This window comes from Dermacentor variabilis, chromosome 3, assembly GCF_050947875.1.
Source record: "Dermacentor variabilis isolate Ectoservices chromosome 3, ASM5094787v1, whole genome shotgun sequence".
Classification (NCBI taxonomy): Eukaryota; Metazoa; Arthropoda; class Arachnida; order Ixodida; family Ixodidae; genus Dermacentor; species Dermacentor variabilis.
The window spans coordinates 241,230,474-241,251,996 of record NC_134570.1 but is presented as its reverse complement, the minus strand read 5'-3'; positions in this window follow the sequence as shown (position 1 = coordinate 241,251,996).

The window sequence follows — 21,523 nt, the reverse complement described above, 5'->3', positions numbered from 1 at the left end:
ATTCCAGAAATTGCATTCCAGGAGGCTTTCCAAAAAATGGAAGAAAAGATGGGAAGAGTGCATTGCCGGTAGAGGGGACTACATTGAAGGGGACAGCACTGAAGATGTACCATAAGCAGCAAAGCTGTTATAGCAAAAGTTCGGTTTCTTTTTCAACACACCTCATATGCATGGAAAGGGTGGGGTTCAAGGCAGGTGCAACAAGAACACCCAATGTGAGGTCGAATGTAGAGTTTAATGTCCAAACCACAGCAGTAAGCTGGTAACCTTTAAATGGTAAGCAGAACAGTATTGCTACGGGAACTGTCATGCCCTTCATAATTGTAACAACCGCCGGAATATTGAAGTGTCTTTTCAATGTCCCATTAATTTCCACTATTCTCATTCTAAATGGGCAAATGCACCTCCATTCATTTACCATAAGACATATCAAGAGATCAACCCCAATAATGCTAGTTCTTTCTAGGTAGCTGAAGCAAAATAGCATTTCGTTCAATCAGTATTGATGCAAGTTTTCAAACACTCCTATCATGAAATAGCTCAGTTGTCCATCTTGAGCAAGGCAGTTATTAGATGGTATAATGTGAGAATTTGTTTATCATTTACTGGTAGACCTGCTGATGATAATGTAAGCAGAATGCTGCTGAGACCAATGAGAAAGTGTGAAAAAGAAAATAATTATAACATTGTTCCAGCCATCATTCCCTAAGGTGTCCACCCTGCCCCATCGTAAGCAATCACTTCACATCCCAGCATGCATATCTTGCGCATTTCTTTATTTCACTTTTTCTCTATTGTGTAGGACTGGCCATATTAGCTTAAAGCACTAGATATCAATAACAATGACATCAGCATTGCCGCTGAGGAAAGACTGAATTTAAAGAAAACAGAACAAAATCGTACAAGGAAAGTAAGGAACACACACGAGCACCTATTCACAACTGGAAGTTTATTGGTGAAAAAACAGGTACAACACAAATTGATAAGGAAAAAAAATGTTCACGGAAAAACTGTACATGTGTAACAGAACCTTGTGGGTGCATAAAGAAAGAAAGACTAAATGTTAACCTCATCACCCAAAGGGTCCCTGAAACTATTTTAGTTGTGTGTTACCTACACGTACACAGTATCTCTCCTCGAATGGTTACTCAAAAAAGCTTCATGTCACCATGCTATATAAAGAGCTGCAAGTGGTTAAAAATTACCCTGCTCTAAAGCCTTTCCTCTCCAATGTCACTTTACTTCAATGTGGCCTTGGCTATGTCCTGCCTCATTGGACACGATATCGTACAATGACAGTAGTGTTGGCTACTTGCAGTTTACTTGAACCTAGTGTGTTCCTGTGTCACTTAGAGATGCAGCTTTTTTTGTTATTGTGGTGACGATGGCCTCAACACGAAGTTTACATAGAGCGCTTATGTTTTGTACAGTGTGCAGTCGCGGTAACTTACTCTCTGCACTCACCTGCAGTACAAGAATATAAGTGCAATAGATACAGTGCAAGTTGCTGCCACCACATGTACCCCTCTACTGCTTTGCTTTGGTTGCTGTCGTCACTGTGCTATTGTTAAACATTATTGCATTATTTTTCACTTTTTGCCTGCTCATCTACAGCCTGGCAGATCTATAGCAAAGCCCTGCTTTTTTGGAGAAACTTTCTAATTCATACCTTGCCTACCACAAACATACAAATGTACTATCGACATAAAAAGTTAACGAATGAAGGGATCTCACAAAAAGCTGAATATCTCCGCAGCCTCGAAACGAAGCCTGGTATTCCCATTTTCAGCCTCTACTAGTATATGCGAACATTGTGATGTACGGTTTTACTGGCTACTTTTAAAGGCTGCTCGGATATTTAGCGTTTTCTGAGATCCCGTGGTCCGTAAACTTTTTTAGTCAATAGTATGTGTGTAGACAACAGTGGCAGACAATCTGATATCTCAGGCAAGTCTACCATTGGACTCAAGAAACATCTACATGTCTTACATTAGTGTGTTTACTTTTACAGGTACATCAATTACTGTGCCTTCATATCCTACTTAAAATAAGCTTAATGAGGAGGCTTGCTTTGCGTATTCTTAATGATGTCATGTGGGAAGCCAATCCACTTCATGAAAAAAGATCACTTGTTCGTTCTACTAGAGGTGGCTCAAAACCTGGGAAGTGGTGCCACTGTGACATCTAGCAATGGTGATGTTTAATACCTAATAATTACACAATTTATGCAGAATACCTAAATTTTATTTCATCATTCATCATTAGTACAGATGGAGGTCCCAGAGTTACAAAAACTGTCAGTGGGACCTATTAGTAGTTAATATAGTAATGAATACATTATGGCAACATAGCAGTGATACACGAAGTTAATGAAGCAAGTAATCAAATACAAGGAAGGTGCTTACAAATACAAGCAAATGAAATAGATGCTGTGTTTGAATAAATAAAAATGTAGTAATTGGCACGTTATGGAAACATAGGGATGACACATATCAAAGAACACAGGGTTAATGTACGAGATAATTAGAAACAAAAATATGCTTACAATATGCAAAGTACAAGTGAAATATATATTGTGCGACAAAAAACTTAAAATTTATAAAAATAAGGAAGGAAAAAATAAAGACAATGGGATATAGAGAATAAAAGCGATACATTAGGCAAATACAGAAGCACTGATAGTGGTAAAATACATTCGTATATAATATATCTTCGTAGTAATGAGTCTGTAGCCAGTAGTGTCAATAGTAAATATTTCTTCATATCTCTCTTGAATGTTAATGTTGTGCGGCAGGCTTTATTAGGGCGTGGTTTAATTTAGTGTTTATTCACCATAAAAGAGCAGTAAACATTGACTATTAGTGTTTATTTGAGGAAGGAAAGAATTGTTAGAGGAATGTCTCGTATTGTTAGTGTTGGTAAGAGCAGTCTTATTAAATGCTGAACCCTTGATGATCACCAGTAGGTACGCTACTGACGGTGCACTTGCACAAAACTCAAAATAATTTCAGAGCCCTGAAAACGAAGCTTTCTTTTCCCTACTCGTCAGGTGTTTCACAATCTGCACTGATGGTGTTCTTCTCGAGTATGGCTTGTGCTGTGCGAATGTTCAAAATGTCAAATGCAAATCAAATAGTTGTTGACCATTTGACTTGTATTCGATTGGAGAACACGCAATTAGAAGTTATCAAATCTTCCTTTCTGTCAATAATTACACACACTGGAATCTTTAGGGAGAAAGTCAGGTGCATGTGGTGACCATTCTCAAAGGGAACTGCAGTTCCTGAGTGGACATATAGAGCAGGTACTTTTTTGCTTTGCTTAGTAATTTCTAGTCGCGCAGTAAGGATGCCTCGCCTTTAGGCAGCCAACGGATTTGTTTTCTCAATTGAGGCTGTAAAAATTATCATTTGGACAATGTGAACATGTTCCTGATGTCATCTTGGTGCGGCAGATACTATTACCTTTCAGTCACTCTCATTTACAAACTTATCAGTTGACCAGAAACCTGGTTGTGACTGGCATTACATGTGTCAAACAATCTAAAAACATCTCTTCTAAAGCTTTCCCCGGTTTATTTTCCACCTCTCGAGTTTCAAAACTCGCCATAATGCCTTTGGCACTGTGTGCTGCTAATCCCAAGGGCGCGGAATCAAATTCCGACTGCAGCAGCTGCATTTCCACGGGGAATAAATGCAAGAACACCTGTTTACCATGCATTGAGTGCACACTGAAGAATTCCAGGTGGTCAAAATTAATCAGGAGTCCCCCACTATTGTGTGTCTCATAATCATGTCGTGGTTCTTGCACATGAAACCCCAGACTCACCTCTTGTGTTCTCTGTAAGTAGCATTGGTCACACGCATTTAAGGCCATACTGCTCCACTCAAGGCCCATATGTAGTAGGGGTTTTCATATTCTGATATTTCTGGATAGAATTAAATATGGATATTTGACGAAACTGACCTATTGAATAACAAATATGTTCACATTTCATAGAAGTGTGGAATATTTTTGAAAAAAGAAGAAACTTTACAATGCAAGGGTGGACTTTTAACATTGTTGGTACAACATATTTTTATTGCTTAGCGCCGAAATCATACACAAGACACACGAGAGAAGAGACCACACACAAGTAGTACTTTCAACAATTTATTGGAAGTTGGATCACGGGTTTATACATGCAAGCCATTGCTAGCATTCTTGATAAACCTGGCCAGATTGATGTTATATTCCTGTATTGCAGACAGAAAAGCATTTGAGCTTGTTTGACACTCAAAACTAATTGAGAAGCTCGAAATCACAAATCTTCTGCCATACTTAATTGGCTGAATCTCTGCATACTTAACTAAGCACAAACAATTTGTCAGCATAAGTGATTGCCCTTCCCATGAAGTGCCACTTACTTCCAGTTTTCCTCAAAGCAGCATGCTTGGCCTCTTGTCATTTTTAATATATATTAATGATATAGAAGTAGTCAGTCACCCCTTTTAAGGAAAGTTGTTTGCTGATGATTGTTGTTTATTCAATGAAATATGTTTCTGTGATCCCAAACTTCTGTTATTTCAATCTCAAAATTGGCCTTCGTCAGATAATTCGAACCTCACTGTCAGATTCGCCCAAATACAGCTGTGTTATGCGCTGAAGCATATGCAACTTACTGTGGTGAAGCATACCAAGTATGGAAAAGGGCCACTGTCACAGGACATAGCACGTGTTCCACGATTATACAGGCATGCAGTCTCCTGTCACAGTAGGAGCACCTAGCCACCTAATAAGCACACTGGTAGCCATTCAGAGCTGATATTTACGTTTCAGTGGTGATTTGAGTCCTTTTTTCACCTTCCATGCATGTCTCGTATATGAGACCATTAATGAGGCCTAGTATATGTTCTTTAAGTAAATGTGCCGTGCACAGAGAAGTGGAAAACAATCATGTGTTTTGGGAAAGCTAGCAAAAAGGAAGGCAGTAAGTTGAAAAAACTGCGATAAGCCGAGGAGATGTTAAAAGCCAACAAAAGAGTGTGAATATATCAAACTCTGAAGGCCTGCCCATACACCTATTAGGCGTCTTGGTGCTCATACTGTGACTGGAGACTGCACATGTGCATGTACGTAAATTAGGGAACACGTGCTGTCTTGCAACAATGGCACCTTTCCCTGCTTGGTTTGGTTCTATGCATAACACCGCTGTATTGCAGTGAAGCTAACATCAAGAAAAATAGTAAACTGGGCGAGTTGGTAGCTGTTGATGGTTGCAGGTGTAGCGCTAAACTGAAACGCGGCCAAAGTTAATTTTAAAGGCAAATACTGCAAAGTGAAGCAATGGCATGTTTCAATGTTCTTTTATGCCTTTTGTTTAATTCAACCAGTCTCAATGGTCCCGTCAGGATCGAATTAACGGGCATGCCTCATAATCAGAACTGGTTTTGGCAAGTAAAACCCCAGAAAGGTGATCAAATTAATGGAAGTCGACTATATATATGGCTCATGAGTAGAGCCACCACTGTCTAAAACCGGTACAACAAGAAAACACCAAGAAACCTAAATGATCCATTGCAAATGCAGTCAACTTTCATGGCATGCGCAAATAATCCAACTTTCTCACGGACAATGATAGTGATAGTTCGCTGATACATTGGTCAGCGGCCGAGAGGATTTGCCCAATTTCTACTATTAATTTCACACACTTGTGCTTATCCCTGTATATAACAGCGGTACGTGTCATTTAGAAGAGGGCGACATGGACATGTATTGCAATGCAAAGCAAGAAAATCGTCACCTGATACACTATATTTCTGTGCTTTCTTAAGTGCTCATTAATGCATCTTCCGGTTTGGCCTATGTAGCATCTACCGCATGACAGTGGAATATGATAGACCACTTCTACAGCGCATCCGACGAACTCATCTTTGCGATTCTACCACAAACCGGCTTTTTTGTCCTTATTGGGTTAGTGGTTTTACACATGGTGCTTAGCTTATTTGGAGCTGAAAAAACACCCGCACGTTACCTTGGCTTCCCACCTTTTCAGGCTATGTGATATCTGGTGTATATGCGGAATCACAGCGGTTTTCACCTGGTCACGGCTGCTAGCTCTTGCATTTGCACGGAGGCATCGTCTCGAACGTTCCTGTTTGAGCAGCCTTTCTGCCATTGACACCAACACGTGGTTAGGGTAACCAGCCTCCTTAAGACTTGCAGCCTGTTGCTGGAAACTGGTTTTTATCAGGACGTTTTTGAAACACATGTTAGTTACGAAGGGTTTAAGATTGGGCTTGTTGATAAATTATGCTTCAAACTCAGGTTAACAGCACAAAGCCACCAGAAGGGATAGAAGAGAGAACGGAGCGCTGAACTCCCAATTGTTTATTTTCTTTTCAGAAAGCATCGCTATTTATAGTCACACAATAGCCCACCAACCATGCTTAGAACGCCACGACAAAGCCACACAAAATTCAACGTGTTGATAGCCCGAGGTGTCTGATCTCCTCGTCAGTGAGAGCGATAGAGGGGTGCTGATTCAACCATTCTTTAAACGTAGAATTTCTCCCGCTTTGATTATCTCACGTGTAACACGGTCTCCGTGTTTTGCAACGATAAAACATTTTTTGAATTTCGGCCTACATCCACATGCGCAGCAGTGGGCAGAAAGCCATCCCTATTAGTTAGTTATGCCCCTATTCACCAAATTCAAATGGGCTGAACAAAATTGGAGAAAAGGTTTCTTAGCTCATGGACTGTAAGCCCAGCAAGTCCTACTATCAGTAGAGATGAACTGAAAGTCAAGAAACTGAAACGTATTGCACTTCAAAAGTCACTTCAAGAGGTCTCAAACACTCGCAAAAAATCTTAGACATCAGGACATTTTTCTACAAAACTATTACTAGGGAAATCCAGAAACACTAAAAAATTGTTGACAAATCCAAAACCTCGTTGAAAAACTGTTAGTCCCGTGAGGTGGTCATATATGTGCCTATCTAATTGTGCTAAATATAGGTTGCTAAAGGCGGGAGCCAGACACAACCCTATGCAAATGCCTTTCTTCTGCAGATGCAGCCTATTCCACTGTGCAAAGGTTGACGACATGTAAAAACACCATAATTCTAAATACCCTTCTACTGAAACAACCTGCTTCCTGTGAAAACCTTACGGCACCATATTTGTCAATACAATCCTCGAAACATTGAATAAGGTCATTGAGCAGGATAGAATAATATAATTCTTTGACCTTAGCTGAGAAGGCCTTGAAGCCCTTTTTGCCGTGAAACCTAACAAAATCAAGGATTCGTCAGAACCTTTTACAAGAAACTGGTCATCAATCTAACGTTCAGCTTTGAAACCAGGTACAGGGCAGCTTGCTTCTGCCAGGTACCCCTTTCGGAAATTATGACCTGAAAAGGAACATCCTCCTTGTGCACTTACTCAAAATTACATCTCTGAACTTTTCCTTAGTTTATCGAGATTAAACTTTCTGTAAATTTCACTTGGTTTCGCTGCTGCTTTCATAAGTGGTACATCCTTGCGCTCATTGAACACTGCAGAAATTGCTTGACTGGCTTTTTCCAAGAAACATTTAAAGGAAAAAACTGCAAAACCACCCTCTTTGTCAGCTGGTATGACACACCATGAATTAGTCTTCAGGTAAGACTACACACATTTTACAGGTAACTTAGAAGGTTGGGGCTTACATCATAACAGGGCATCTAAACCTTCCGAGTTCATCCTCACACCATCTTCTTGCGGGACTCTTCTGGACACTTTACTTATGATCGACAGGGAAGTTCCGGTTTAGTCCAGCTGGTAGCTTGGGCAAATTTTGGACCGAGGCCTAGAACTTTGCACACACTGTTGGGAAGGATGAAACCTTCAGAAACGTAGACATCACTTGTTGCTTTCTGTCAATCCTTGTTCACGTGAGCCCGTAGTAGTCTTATTTGAGGTTGCCAAAGGAACTTGGTGACCTGATCAGCTAAGTGCAGGTGCCTCCACAGGAGATTCCTTTCGACGCACGGCTCATACTGATCAAACATCTGCACGCTGAGGTAATCTCTGTGGAGACATGCCTGCTGAAGTCGTTTAGCACGTACAATCTTCAAAATTCTTTTTCCGTGACCGACATCCGAATGGTGCGAAACCAGTAAACAACGATTTTATATCCTGTGAAAGCTGCTTGTTATGAATACAGAACCTTAGGACACACGTGCTGCTAGCAGCCGTGACAATGAGGGCAACAGTATGCCCGGAATCCCGTGGAACATATTGAAAAAAGCCTGTTGTACTAGAAATGAAATCGACAAGGGTGTCAATATGGGTTTGTTGGTCGGTCATCATGGAATGGTATCCGGGTAGTGCAGCAAAACACGTACACAATAGAAGAAAGCTAGAACTACCTGTGAGCACATATATATGCACAAGTGCATGGTTGAATAAACTCACAGCTGTTTAATTTGTCTTCTTCTGTTGCTTCTTTTTCTTGCATTTTGATTCCTACATATATTGGTAATTCCCGCAAAAGCATCAGCTGGTAGCCACCACTGTATTTTGCTATGCAATTTGTATTTTGTTATGAAATATTAGCATCTCAGCGCGCGCCTGAAGGCGAAATTGTTGCCTAGGCAAACTATCGCCCAAGTGGAACTTTTCAGAATACGTCCCCAAGTATGTGCACGGATACTTCACTGAAAAACATTTCAGGCGTATCTTTGCTTTATTACTAAAATTTCGCAGCAACACAGCATTTCTTTACTCCAAGTTATTTATGAATCACTAGGTGTCATTATCTACGTCGTTCATACGTACTTTAGGCAGTAAAAACGGCACACCCACCTGCGAGCTTCTCCGATACCGACGTGTCTGTTATAAGGTGATGATATATATATTATTCTGGACAAATCGGGCGAAGCCAACATGCTAAGCATATAATGTACGATGAGTACCAACTAATGGGATGTTGTTTTGAAATCGAACTAGAACTGAAGCAAATGAAAACGCAGGTTAAGATTACGGTAGAGATTACGGTTACGGTAGTACCCATGTAGTGGTTTCAATACCACTTTTCATCAGGCCTATAAGAAAGTGGCGGTCAGATGCAGCCGATAATCGATACAACATGTAGTTAAGTTACAAATATTGCCCTTGCAACGAAGGTCGGCGCAAGCTGGCTGAGAGGGTTTGCTTACCTCCAGAGATGGCGCGTATACAAAGACACCCACGTATCGATGCAGGACTTTCTAGAGGATCCACAAATACTCACAGCATCTATTGAATGAGATTGCGTTATGCATAACGGCACACGAAAGCTTCGAGACTCAGCCATACTCAGCTGCGTTAGTTACGCCAACTTCGAAAAGTAAACAGGAAGCTGCCATGGGACTTTTTTCAGGAAACAGGTGGCGCTTCATGCATCAGAAACCACATCATCAGCCACAGGGGCGCCAGCGGGCGCACAGGGAGGGGCAGCGGACACAGGCTGCAGTCGAACGGTTTGCACGTAGAAGGATCCTGGTGATAGGGGACTCCAATGTGGGGAGGGCCGAACAGGGCGTGATGGCGAGAGTGAAGGCGGACGGGCGAGTACAGGTGGAGGCGGAAGCGGGCAAGGGCATGGCGGAAGCAATGACCAAGGCGCGGGAAGTAGTTGGGGTCAGCAAGGAGAGCGACAGCTTGGTCATTATGCATTCTGGGCTCAGTAACGTGCTTAAGGGGAGAAGCCAGGACCTTGAGAGGCCTCCGGGAGGGTGCATGTGACCATATGCACTATAACAGAGGTCCAGGGCCAGGCTTACCAGGTAGAAAGGTACCAGGTAGGTTGAGGCCAATCGGGTCATTAGTCGTCTTAGCCGACGACTTGGGTACAGCGTGATGGAGGTCAACAGTGACGTGTACGGAACCGGCTTCCGGCCTTTTGTGCAGGATGGCATTCACTACAGTGGTGCCACTGGCAAAAGGATAGGGGGGCAGGATGGGTCGCCAGGCAACAGCTTTTTTAGGGGGACCCAGAGCCCTGAAAGAAGCAGTGTAGGCGTGGACGATTCGAGGCAGGAGCCACTAACACGCAAACATCGGTACTGTAGGAGAGGTGACAGGAATAAGCGCAAGAGCCAAATTAAGTCAGACATAGGGTTCATTAACATGCAAGGTGGCAGAAAGAGGCTAAAATGGGAGGAAATCGAAGAACAACTAAGACAGGAGAACTTAATGGTTTATGGCTTTGTAGAGACACATCTTAGGGACATGGAACAACCGCCCTGTAACCCTGATTATGCATGGCAATACTGCAACAGAGTGCAGGGTAGAAGAAAGGGTGGGGGAATTGGAGCACTCATTCATAGAAATACAAATTGGCAAAGGGTCAAACAGGAATGCAAGGAGCATTTATGGCTAAAAGGAAAAGTAGCAGGGGCGAAAACACTTCTAGGCTTTGTATACCTTTGGACAGGATCAAATGCTAAAGAGGAAAACAAAAAATTGTTGGACTGTATAGCAGCGGACATCAATGAGCTAGGAAAAAGATGTGAAGTAATTGTATTAGGAGACATGAATGCGCATATTGAAGATATGGATGGGTACACAGACTCCACAGGTAACATGCTGCTGGATATGTGTGAGAGGCTTAACTTAGTTGTCTGTAACTCTACTGAAAAGTGCGACGGGATCATAACATGGTAGGTAGGGGGTTGACACTCGACAATAGATTATGCGTTAATGTCACATAGGATGTACGATAGATTAGGAGCCATGATTATAGATGAACAGGGCTCCAGAAGTATAGGTAGCGACCACAAACGTATCAAGTTGAGTTTTAAGAGGGAAACTAAAGCACGAACGACGCGCGAGGAAACGCCAGATGTGATTTTCTACTCAGAAGACCAAGTGGAAATAGCGGCCAAACAAATTGAAGAGGAAATATCAGAGGGTACTGAAACTGATTGGACTTACCCAAAGTTAATGAGACTATTTGAGCGTGAGCTAGGTAAGGCGCGAGTCAGGAAAACAAGGCAAGGGATACGAAAACTCAAGAGCTGGTGGGATTAAGAGGTTAAGAAGGCTATAAAGAAACGTCAGGAAGCCTCCAGGGAACACAGGTATTCCAAAAGTAAGGGAGAACCTGAAGCAGAAGTAGAGAGAAAATGGGTAAACTACATAAAATGCAAAAGGGAAGTATTCCATTTGATCAACGTGAAAATCAAGACAAAAGGGTCCCAATTGCTGTCAAAAATAAGCAATAAAAAAAGATAAACAGGCAGCTAGAAAATTCTGGCAACATCTGAACTCCTTGGGTAATAGGACAAGCCTAGAACAGAGGTATATAGTAACAGCTCAAGGTACTCGGTTAGAAGGAGAGGAGGCAATGGAGCATATAGGAACCATGATGAGGGAAAAGTTTACAAAACAGACAAATGGTACATGCAGTACGTCCGAGAGGAATAGCCCGGTCAACCCACTGCTTTCGCTTGGACAAAAAGTGGGAAAGGGCTGAGAAGAGGGTACCAAGTTGCACAGCGGCAGGCCCCGATGGTATTCCAATTACGTTAATAAAGAAATTGGGCCGGAAATCTAAGAAAGCATTGAGGGAGGTAGTGAGCAAAATGCTAGTGGATGGTAAAGTACCTGACGAATGGAGGCTAAGTAGGATGAGAATGATATATAAGGGAAAGGGGGACAAAGCTGACATATATAACTACCGGCCTATAACAGTGACGTCAGTGGCTTACAGGGTGGTTATGCAGATTATAAAGGACAGACTGCAGGCATGGGTAGAGAACGAGGGGGTACTTGGAGAGCTACAAAATGGGTTCCGGAAGCATAGGAGGCTAGAAGACAATCTGTTCTCGCTAAAACAGTGCATTGAAATAGCTGAAAAGGAACACAGACCCCTATGGCTGGCTTTTTTGGACATCAAGGGAGCCTATGACAGTGTACTTCAAGAGGGCTTGTGGGGCATTCTGGAAACTTTAGGAGTGCAAGATGGAGTAACCAATTTCTTAAAAGATATCTATAAAGGTAACCGGGTGATTATACAATGGGAAAAGCAGGTTTCGGAGCCTGTGATGATTCGGCGGGGGCTTAGGCAGGGGTGCCCATTGTCACCTCTGATGTTTATGCTGTACCTACAAGGTCTAGAGGCCAAAATACAGCAAAGCGGACTCGGCTTCAACCTATCATTTTTCAAACAAGGAAAATTGATTGAACCGTCATTACCAGGACTGATGTACGCGGATGATATTGTATTAATGGCTGACAATGCAGAAGATCTGCAGGAATTAATGGACATATGTGGTACAGAAGGAGACAGATTAGGCTTGAAGTTTAGCAAAGAAAAATCAGCAGTCATGATTTTTAATGATAACATTTGCGGCGAGCATAAGGTACAGGAGGCCACGCTGGAGATAGTCGATAAATACAAGTACCTTGGGGTGTGGATAAATAATGGCATTAAGTATCTGACAGAATACGAAAAATAGCTAGCGACTAAAGGTAACAGAAGTGCAGCGATTATGAAGAGTAGGGCACTGTGGAACTGCAGTAGGTACGAGGTAGTACGAGGGATACGGAAGGGGGTAATGGTACCAGGCCTAAGTTTTGCCAATGCAGTTCAATGTATTAGAACAGAGACCCGGCAACAGTTGGAAATTAGGCAACGTGGTGTGGGTAGGCTCGCTCTGAGAGCACATGGCAAGACACCAAATCTTGGAGTGCAGGGGGATCTGGGATGGTCTTCTTTCGAGGGCAGAGAGGCTAGTAGCAAGATAGCATTTGAGGAGCGATTGAGAAAAATGGGGGAAATTCGGTGGGCTAGGAAGGTTTTCAGTTACTTATACACGAGGAATGTTGACACGAGGTGGAGGAAGCGGACTCGAAAATTGACAAGCAAATACTTGGGCAGTAGCGGGGAGACAAGTAAGGAATCATCTGTCAAGAAAAAGGTGAAGGAGACAGAGAGGGGTATGTGGAGTACAGAGATGCAAACCAAATCGGCATTGGAGACATACAGGACGTTTAAGCAAGAAATAGCCAAAGAAAATATTTACGATAACTCTAAGGGGAGCTCATTGTTGTTTGAAGCCAGGACAGGTGTACTGCGGACTAAAACATACCGAGCCAGATACCAGGAGATAGATTTGGTGTGCGAGGCGTGTGGAGAGGAGGAGGAAACGGCTGAACACCTGATACTCGCTTGTAAACAACTTCACTCTGCAGTTGAATCTAACGGGGAACTATTCAAAGCTTTGGGTTTTAAAGACAGTGAAAGTAGAATAGACGTTGAACAGGTAGAGATAACTAAACGGAGACTATTTGATTGGTGGATAATATCAACGCAAAAGTAAAGGAGTAAATGCATAGGTATTCATGCATATAGAACCATTAAAGGCTAGGTGGCGCGTGCCGCCGCCGCCCGATTCAAAGGGTTGAGCCTCAATCATCCATCCATCTATCCATCCATCCAACCGAAACAGAAACTAGCAAAACCAATCTTTTTTTTTTGTAAGCGTTAATCTTGTTCTCAGCACTCGGAAGTTATACGTTATTCTATTGGTTTGTTGCAGGGCGTCCGTGTCATTGACGGATTCAGTCCCAGTTTAAATGGTTTAAATTCTTCAAACAGTTTGTGTTTTTTGCACCGCCAGTACACAGAAGCGTTTTATAATGATCTTTATTGATAAATCGATATGTGGCCATTCTTTATTGCGTTTTGAAGAGCACTCGCTTCGTCTTTCCAACAGGACGCGTAGGTTCGGCGCTCCGATTTGCATTTAAGGTGAGCTTTTGATAGGCTTACTTTAACCATTTACGCGCTGTAGATGCGTTGTGACGCCTTTCAGTAGTTTGCGACGACGCAGAGTATAACAGCGGAATCCCGCTGTTTACCTTTAACATGTTAAACGAAGCAAAACCTCGGTAGTGCATCGTAAATTTTTTCTAAACATAATGCAGGCACCACTCGCACCGTTAAAGCATGACTGTTAAGAAGCATTTGCAGCAGCTCATTTGTCACTAGCTTGGAGCGAGAATATTGCTCATCTGCCGCTTTACCTTTACTGCTCCGCATTTTTGTGTATCCGGATATTTTAATTTTATGCAAACCACCCCTTCCGTGTGAAAAAGAAAAGAAATTAAGGAAAGGAAGATGCAACAGTTGCAAGGAAGGTGCAACAGTTGTGTGAAATAAATAGTGCTTTACCAACATCTGTAGTGACCTGGTGATCGTGCGCCTTGGGCGAATTCATTTTGTGTACAAATGTGTTCCGGCTACTTAAAAAGTAAGCGTGACGTTATGGCATCAACTGCTATCTCTCTTGTTGAACGAATTTTTGACAATACGTCATTGTCATGGTGCCGAGGCAAAACACAACCGAAAGTCACCTTGCAACCAAAACGTTGCCTTTCAACATACGACAGGAACACGTAAACAAAACATTATGCTTCAGTATACCTTATTTTTACAGCTATTTTGAGCTATAAAGCTTAGGTAGTTGTGAAAATGAGAGGCAGCTGTGATGGATATAGAAGAGCATAGTATGCTTGCAATACCTAGAAATTTTATAAGGATGAAATTTCAGTACTTGAAAACAGTGCATAAAAGTAGAGCACTGCATGGACACTTTTCCCTGGCCTGACCCGAGCCAGTGCCATGCACTGGTCCACCCTTGTCTTGCTCAGCTAGGTTTGTCCTGTTAGCCCTTGAGCCTCAGTGTAGCATGATCCACCTGTCTGTTGTTATGAAGATGCCAACTGCATACGTATTTGCTAGATACAAATCTTGCTAAGCAGTTTTCCACTTGCACTGCTGCCGACAAGTGGCAAAAAAATTTTTTTAATATTTTTGGCAGCAGTCAATAATTTGCCACCTTGCATTACTTTAGCTGTGGTCATAGTAATGCAAGCACAAAAAAAAATTAGAACATTTCTCAGAGCAATGAAATTAATTGACATGGAAGGAAATAAATTATGGATATACATTCACCAATTATGTTGCACGTTAAGGTGTATTCCATCCGACTAATGATTGCCATTATTTTTCTTTATTCATTGTTCAAGCAAGTTGAATGAAGTTGTGTAATTCATTGCATAATTACATCAGCATGAATTAATTCTTGATTGGAAGTTTTCTTCAATAAATACTTGAAGGGGGGATTGCTGCGAAATTTCTCATTGGTGAAGGGGATTTGAAAAACAAAAAAATGTAATGTCTCACCACAATGTCGATGGGATTGGTGGATGAACAGGCGACCAGAGTGCGGTGGCTCCGGTTTGAAGAGGGAAGGCAGGCGGCGGCAGATGGTGATGGCGTTCTGGCCAGGCAGCTGGGCGTAGAACTCGGGCCCATAGCCCGACTGCTCTCGTTCTGCCCATGGGCGCAGAAACTCGCCGGTTTCGAGCAGCCGTTCACGATCGGGTAGAGTGGCGAAGCCCAGGAATGGGTTGGCAGGAGGTCCCGGTTGGGTGAAGTCCTAGTGGCTCGGGTCCGGAACCTGCCGGCCGGTCTTGAACTCCCAGTCCGGTGGCCGACCTTCTCTTGGCGTCGCTTCCTAGAACTCGCCCTTCTTCTGCCAGCGCGCCTCGCTTTTCTGTCGCTCTGGTCGATTTTTCCTTTCCTGATTGGCCCCTTGAAGCTCCGTGTTTTCTTCTGATTGGATGCATTTTCATATTTTTTTTCTTCTTGTGCTGCGTGCTCACGTGCCGGACGCTCTTCAACGTTGTCTTCCATCCAGTACGGAATTCGCCTCTGCGCGCACATTCTTTCTCGTCTGCTTGTTGTCTCTCTCCATCTGCTGCACCGTGTCACACAGTACACACCACACTATGTAGTACAGACATTCTTATTATTACGATCTCAATGAGAGATGCTCAAGAGATGAGCCGCCGCGAGGAAGAGATGAAGTGTGTCTGGGCTCATGGCGTGAGCGAGTGTCGGCTTGGCTGTCTGGCTCCAGTGTAAATAGCATGTAAATAGCCTCTTTCATCTGTGTATTTCGTCTGTCTGTGCAACATTCTGGTGGAGGTTAGCGATCCCCGTCCTCGTCACGGCACTCCAAAGTGGTCGGTACATCGAGCTTGTCACCGTACCTCCCGGTGACGACACCGCATCTGCAACGGCTTCAGCTTGTCCGACTGCTCTTATCGTCATGGTTGCCCAACATCGTGACCCTGGTCTCTTCTGTGGCCTGGAGGGACAGGACGTTGATGAATGGCTCAAGCTCTATGAATGCGCCAGTGCTAATAACAGGTGGAATCCAACAATTATGCTTGCTAATGTAATCTTTTATCTCGGCGGCACCCCACGCATGCGACTCCGAACGCATGACGAGATAATGAGCTGGGACAGTTTCAAAGTAAAGCTACGAGAACTTTTCAGTGACTCCTTTGGGCGCAAGGTTGCCGCGAGAAAGGCTCTTGCGCCTCGTGACCACACATCTACAGAGCCATACGTTTGATACATCCTAGACGTCTTGGCTCTTTGCCAATAAGCCCACCATACTATGTCTGAAGCAGATAAGGTGGCTAAAAGGCATCGCCTACGACGCTTTCAATTTTCTTGTTTTCGGCAACGTCTTTCCTATCGGCGCCATGATAAATGAATGCCGTCACCTTGAACAAGCTAAGAGCCGCCGTATCACACACCACATCACGCACCTACCCAACACTGCTGCTACGTCGACATGTGAGGGTCGACCACATCAGGCGACCACCTGTGATGACCTAACCCGTATTGTTCGCCGCCAGCTCGAGGCCACCTGTTGGCCAGCCTTCTCTGCGGCACCTCCCGACCCGCCAGCAACCACAATTGCCAGGATTCAGGCCGTCGTCAGACAGGAATTTGAGAACATGGGTCTGAACTCCATATGTTGCACGTCTCAACCAAGCGTTCCCCCGTTCTCTAGCGGCCCTCCTCGTCCCCGGCGCTCCTTTTCTGCCGCATATCGCAACCCGTCCAAATGGCGTACCCCTGATGACAAGCCGATCTGCTTCCACTGCTGTCGCATCGACCACGTCGCTTGTCACTGCCGCAACCAATGGCCACCACCTCCTCGGACATACGCCTGCGCTTATTCCTGCACCTTTGGACCTACTGTTCCCTATGCCACCCGCCTAGAACCCACTGCCGCTGATGCCCCACCTCCGAACCTTCGCTACAGCCACTCGCCCTCATCTCAATGCCATTAGTCTCATTCGCCCAAGGCCCGTTGCTTCTCCACGCCGCCTATCGCCTCCTGGATGCAGCCAAAAAACTAGGCACCACAGCTTCTGGAGGTGAAGCTGTGTTGTCGACCCTGCCCTCAAATTCTCTGCTCAAGTTACCTACGAACCAAAACTTTCTTGACGTTGACGGGTATCCTGTGTTACGTTCGACCAGCAGGGGCTGGCGATCTTCGAGGAAGGGACCGACGGAAACGCGCCACCAGGTCTGCTGTGACGACTCGCTTTGAAAGGATGACCAGACATAAGTCCCCAGCCCATCGGCGCTACCACGGCTGTGGCGGCGACTGGTTTTGTAAGGAGGACAATGCGCCTCGTCCCCAACGGAAGGGCGCCGAGATGCCTAGACACAGTTGACGGAGCAAGTATTGTTAGTGTGTACACCGTCAAGGTCTGCTTGGAGCAGGGGAGCTCCTGGAAGATATTTTGCGGTGCCGTCTCATGCAGCTTAGAACCCGTCTCACGCATCAGTCAATGGACAGATGCGGCGGCCACTGACTGCAGGGTCAACTCTGGGATAAAGAGGCGCCTGCTCGGGTCAAGCACAGTGTCTGCGAAAACCCTCTCACCTTGGTGTGGTCAGTGCAACCTGTGCAGAAGTGAGTGCGTAAACCCTCCCCCTCAAAGGCGGGTTCGTTACGATGACTTTGGACGCTCCGAATTAGTCGGCGGTGAACTGCCGTTTTCCCTCGCCTAGGGATTTCGGGAGGACAGTGTATTTAAGGAGCCGTTGGCAGCTCGTCAGGGTGCATTCATTTTTCAGTCATATTAGACTGATGAACTGTCACATTCTCATGCAGATACTGTAAATAAATCCCAGATTCCTCGTTCTTGATGAAAACAAGTCTCTCCCTTGAACAACGTCCTCAGTGTGGATAAGTTCGATGACCGCATGGGCCAGCTACCATCTATTTCATGCCCGACTCCAACCATTACACCTGTCACTGCACTCATCGATGCAGGAGCACATCTTTCTATTATGAGTGCTGCCTTCCGACGACGACTGAAAAAGCACTTCACCCCAGCGTCGGCACGCGTTGGTTGCGTTGCGGATGGCGGTACTGTGCCTATCACCAGCATATGTACGGCATGTGTGAGCATCGCCGGCCGCCACACTCCTGTCCTCTTCACCGTGATTGCTCATTGCCCCATGACCTAATTAACGGACTCGATTTTCTCTCTGCGCATTCTGCTCTTATTGACTGCTCTGCCAGTACCCTTTGCCTTGAGTTGCCGATTCTCATAGAACCTTCTAACGCACCCCAGTGTCGCTTACGCCTCACCTGCTTTATTCGCCTGCCACCGAAGTCAATAGCCTATATTGAACTGTTGTGTTGTCCACCTGTTCCTGATGGCGAGTACCTCGTCACTCCTCTGCCCAACATCCCACTACAGTATGACATCACCGTGCTTCACAGCATTCTGACTGTCACTGCTAACCATACTCGCATGCCTATCTTGGATTGGGAAAGCAAACCCTACTGCAAGGTATTTGCCTTGTCAACGTTGATTGTCTCGGCGAGTATCACGTAGCAGCTGTATCAACCGATGGTTCTTCTGAGCTTAGCAAGCCCCTTGCACCAGCCTCGGGCTCCGATGCCAACATAAAGAAAATGGTTGCGGTGGACCTGTTCTCTGTGCAGGCTGACAACCTTTGCCACGTATTATCATCCTACCGAGATATTTTTTACTTCAAACGATCACCCTTTAGGCCAGACGCTCGCGGTCCAGCATCGGATTTCTACTGGCGATGCTACGCCTATTCACCGATGACCATATCAAGTTTCTGCATCGGAACGCCGAGCAATTCTAAGTGAAGTGAACAAAATGCTAGATAAAAACATCATTAAGCTTTCTTCGAGTCCCTGGGCGTCACCTATGGTTTTGGTTAAGAAGGACGGCACGTGGCGCTTCTGTGTAGACTACCGTCATCTGAACAAGATTACTAAGAAGGAAGTCTACCTGCTCCCAAATATAGACGATGCTCTTCACTGCCTCCACGGTTCCAGCTATTTCTCTTCTATTGATCTTCGTTCTGGATACTGGCAGATTTCTGTTGGCGATATGGACAGAAAAAATACGCTCAATCAGCTTAGTAAATTTAAAAAAGTAGGGTACGCTGTTCACTCCATAGAGAAATGTTTTGCGTTCCTGGTTCATTGGCCTTGAAACGAAATTGCCCTCGCTGTGCAGAACTATAACATGGTTGTACTTCAAAAGTTCCTCTCATAAGAATGCAAAGAAGCTCTCCAGTAGGAGGGGTGCAGTTGTCTAATGTGGCTATCACTAATATTACCCACAGTCAAGATTCTATGGCACATATGTTTCTTTGATTAATAAGGCCAACGTAAAAGCAAGATGTGTGTTTTTACACCATAGATCAGCAGCACATAAGCTCCACCTTAAATGTGATTGTTCACCTAAATCTGCCTGCATTTGGAAAGTTAGTGCAAAGCTTAAAATTAAATTAAATTGTGGGGTTTTACGTGCCAAAACCACTTTCTGATTATGAGGCATGCCGTAGTGGAGGACTTTGGAAATTTCGACCACCTGGGGTTCTTTAACGTGCACCTAAATCTAAGTACACGGGTGTTTTCGCATTTCGCCCCCATCGAAATGCAGCCGCCGTGGCCGGGATTCGATCCCGCTACCTCGTGCTAAGCAGCTTAATACCATAGCCACTGAGCAACCACGGCGGGTAGTGCGAACCTTCTGTGCTGTTGGCACCCAATTTCAAAGTGTTTGCCCAGCCCTGTGCACTGTAACTTTATGGTTCCAAATTGCTGGTTTTTAGGCCCTTGCCCAACTGGTTTGTTGACATAGATGTTAAAACGAATGACAGCTACAATTTCCTGGACACTTATCAATGAGATTCCGCTGTAATTTCAGCGGTGCTCACAGCAACAACAGATTTGGTGAAGTAAGGGACAGGCAGAGTGTTAAAGAGGACTGTGAAATCCATCAAACGGATATGTTGAGCTAACAATGTGGACTGATTGTATAAAGCGAGCAAGCTGCCGCGAATTGCTAAGCTTGATGTGCAGACCTCATTTCTTAGGCAAATAAACTGTGCAATGTCTTGTTTTATTATTGATGACTGCTCTGCCAGTCGGCCTGAGTTGTAATTTTTTTGTATTTATCATAAAGCAGGCACTTTCATGTTTTTGTAGTTGTGTGACACAGAGTCATTTATTTCTTACAGCTGTCATCTTCTCAGAAGCAGGCACTCATGCTTGGAGACCTGGAGAGCACAAGCTGCAGCATGTATGCCGAAATAAACAGCTATTGCCTATTTCAAATAGAACCAATGTAAGGCAAGGCCCCTTTTTTGCTGTACTGTGCTTGCAAATTACAAAGCAATGATAAGACACAATGTAGAAAGAAACATTTTCTTTTATTTGGCGGACATTAGAGTGGCATCAAAAAAATATTGAGCAGCCCCAAGTCAGTCACTACACTAAGCAGCTCCACTGCAATTCACATGACCTAGGAATCCCAGCCAGACAACCGAATGATTATTCGTATAAGTGACGATCAAGATCATTCTTCACTTGAATGCCACGGAGCGCTGTTCAGTAACAGCAGTCAGTTTGTGTCCCTGCAAGCAGGAATATTAATTCGTGTTTTGGTTAATGGTGACATAACAAAATTTATAGTTTTCTGGCCCATCAGATGTTTGAATCGGAAATAACTTCGCCAAAGATGTTCACCTTGTCAGCGGTACATGCAGGATGATTTGCGGTGGCCAGAGACTTTTGAGTTGGACTTCGGTATCAATGGAGGTATAATGTGTGTGCATGCTTCAGTACAAGGGAGATTGGAGGCAGCATCAAGGCAACCTATAGGCACTGTGTGAAAAATCTTGAAAGCTATGCTATTTGCTAATGCTCTTCTGCCCTCTGCACTTGATAGAATACTTTCCAGGTTTAATTTCAATCAGAAAAGAAATTTAGTATTTTCTGATGCTACCTTGACATGCAAACAAGTTTTTGTCATGTAGGAGGAGGAGGAGGAGGGGTTAGGTTAAACTACAACACAATTTAAGTTTTTCAGCGTCCTATTTCATGTGTGGTACACTTTCTTTAATTTGGCTTGCTGACCTGGCAGTCGCGTAGTCTTGGGCCAGGGATGACTGGATGGGAGAAGACAATGAGGTGTACTGTTCATTGTTTAATAGGCGCTTGTGTACTATAACATGTAAACATAAAAAAAACGAGTGATATTTTTATGCTTCAGGCATTTTGCAGAGTGAAGTAAAGTTATAACGAATTTTTTTTTCTCTAAGAGATGAGAGAAGATGGTGTTGCTTGCTCATGATGTT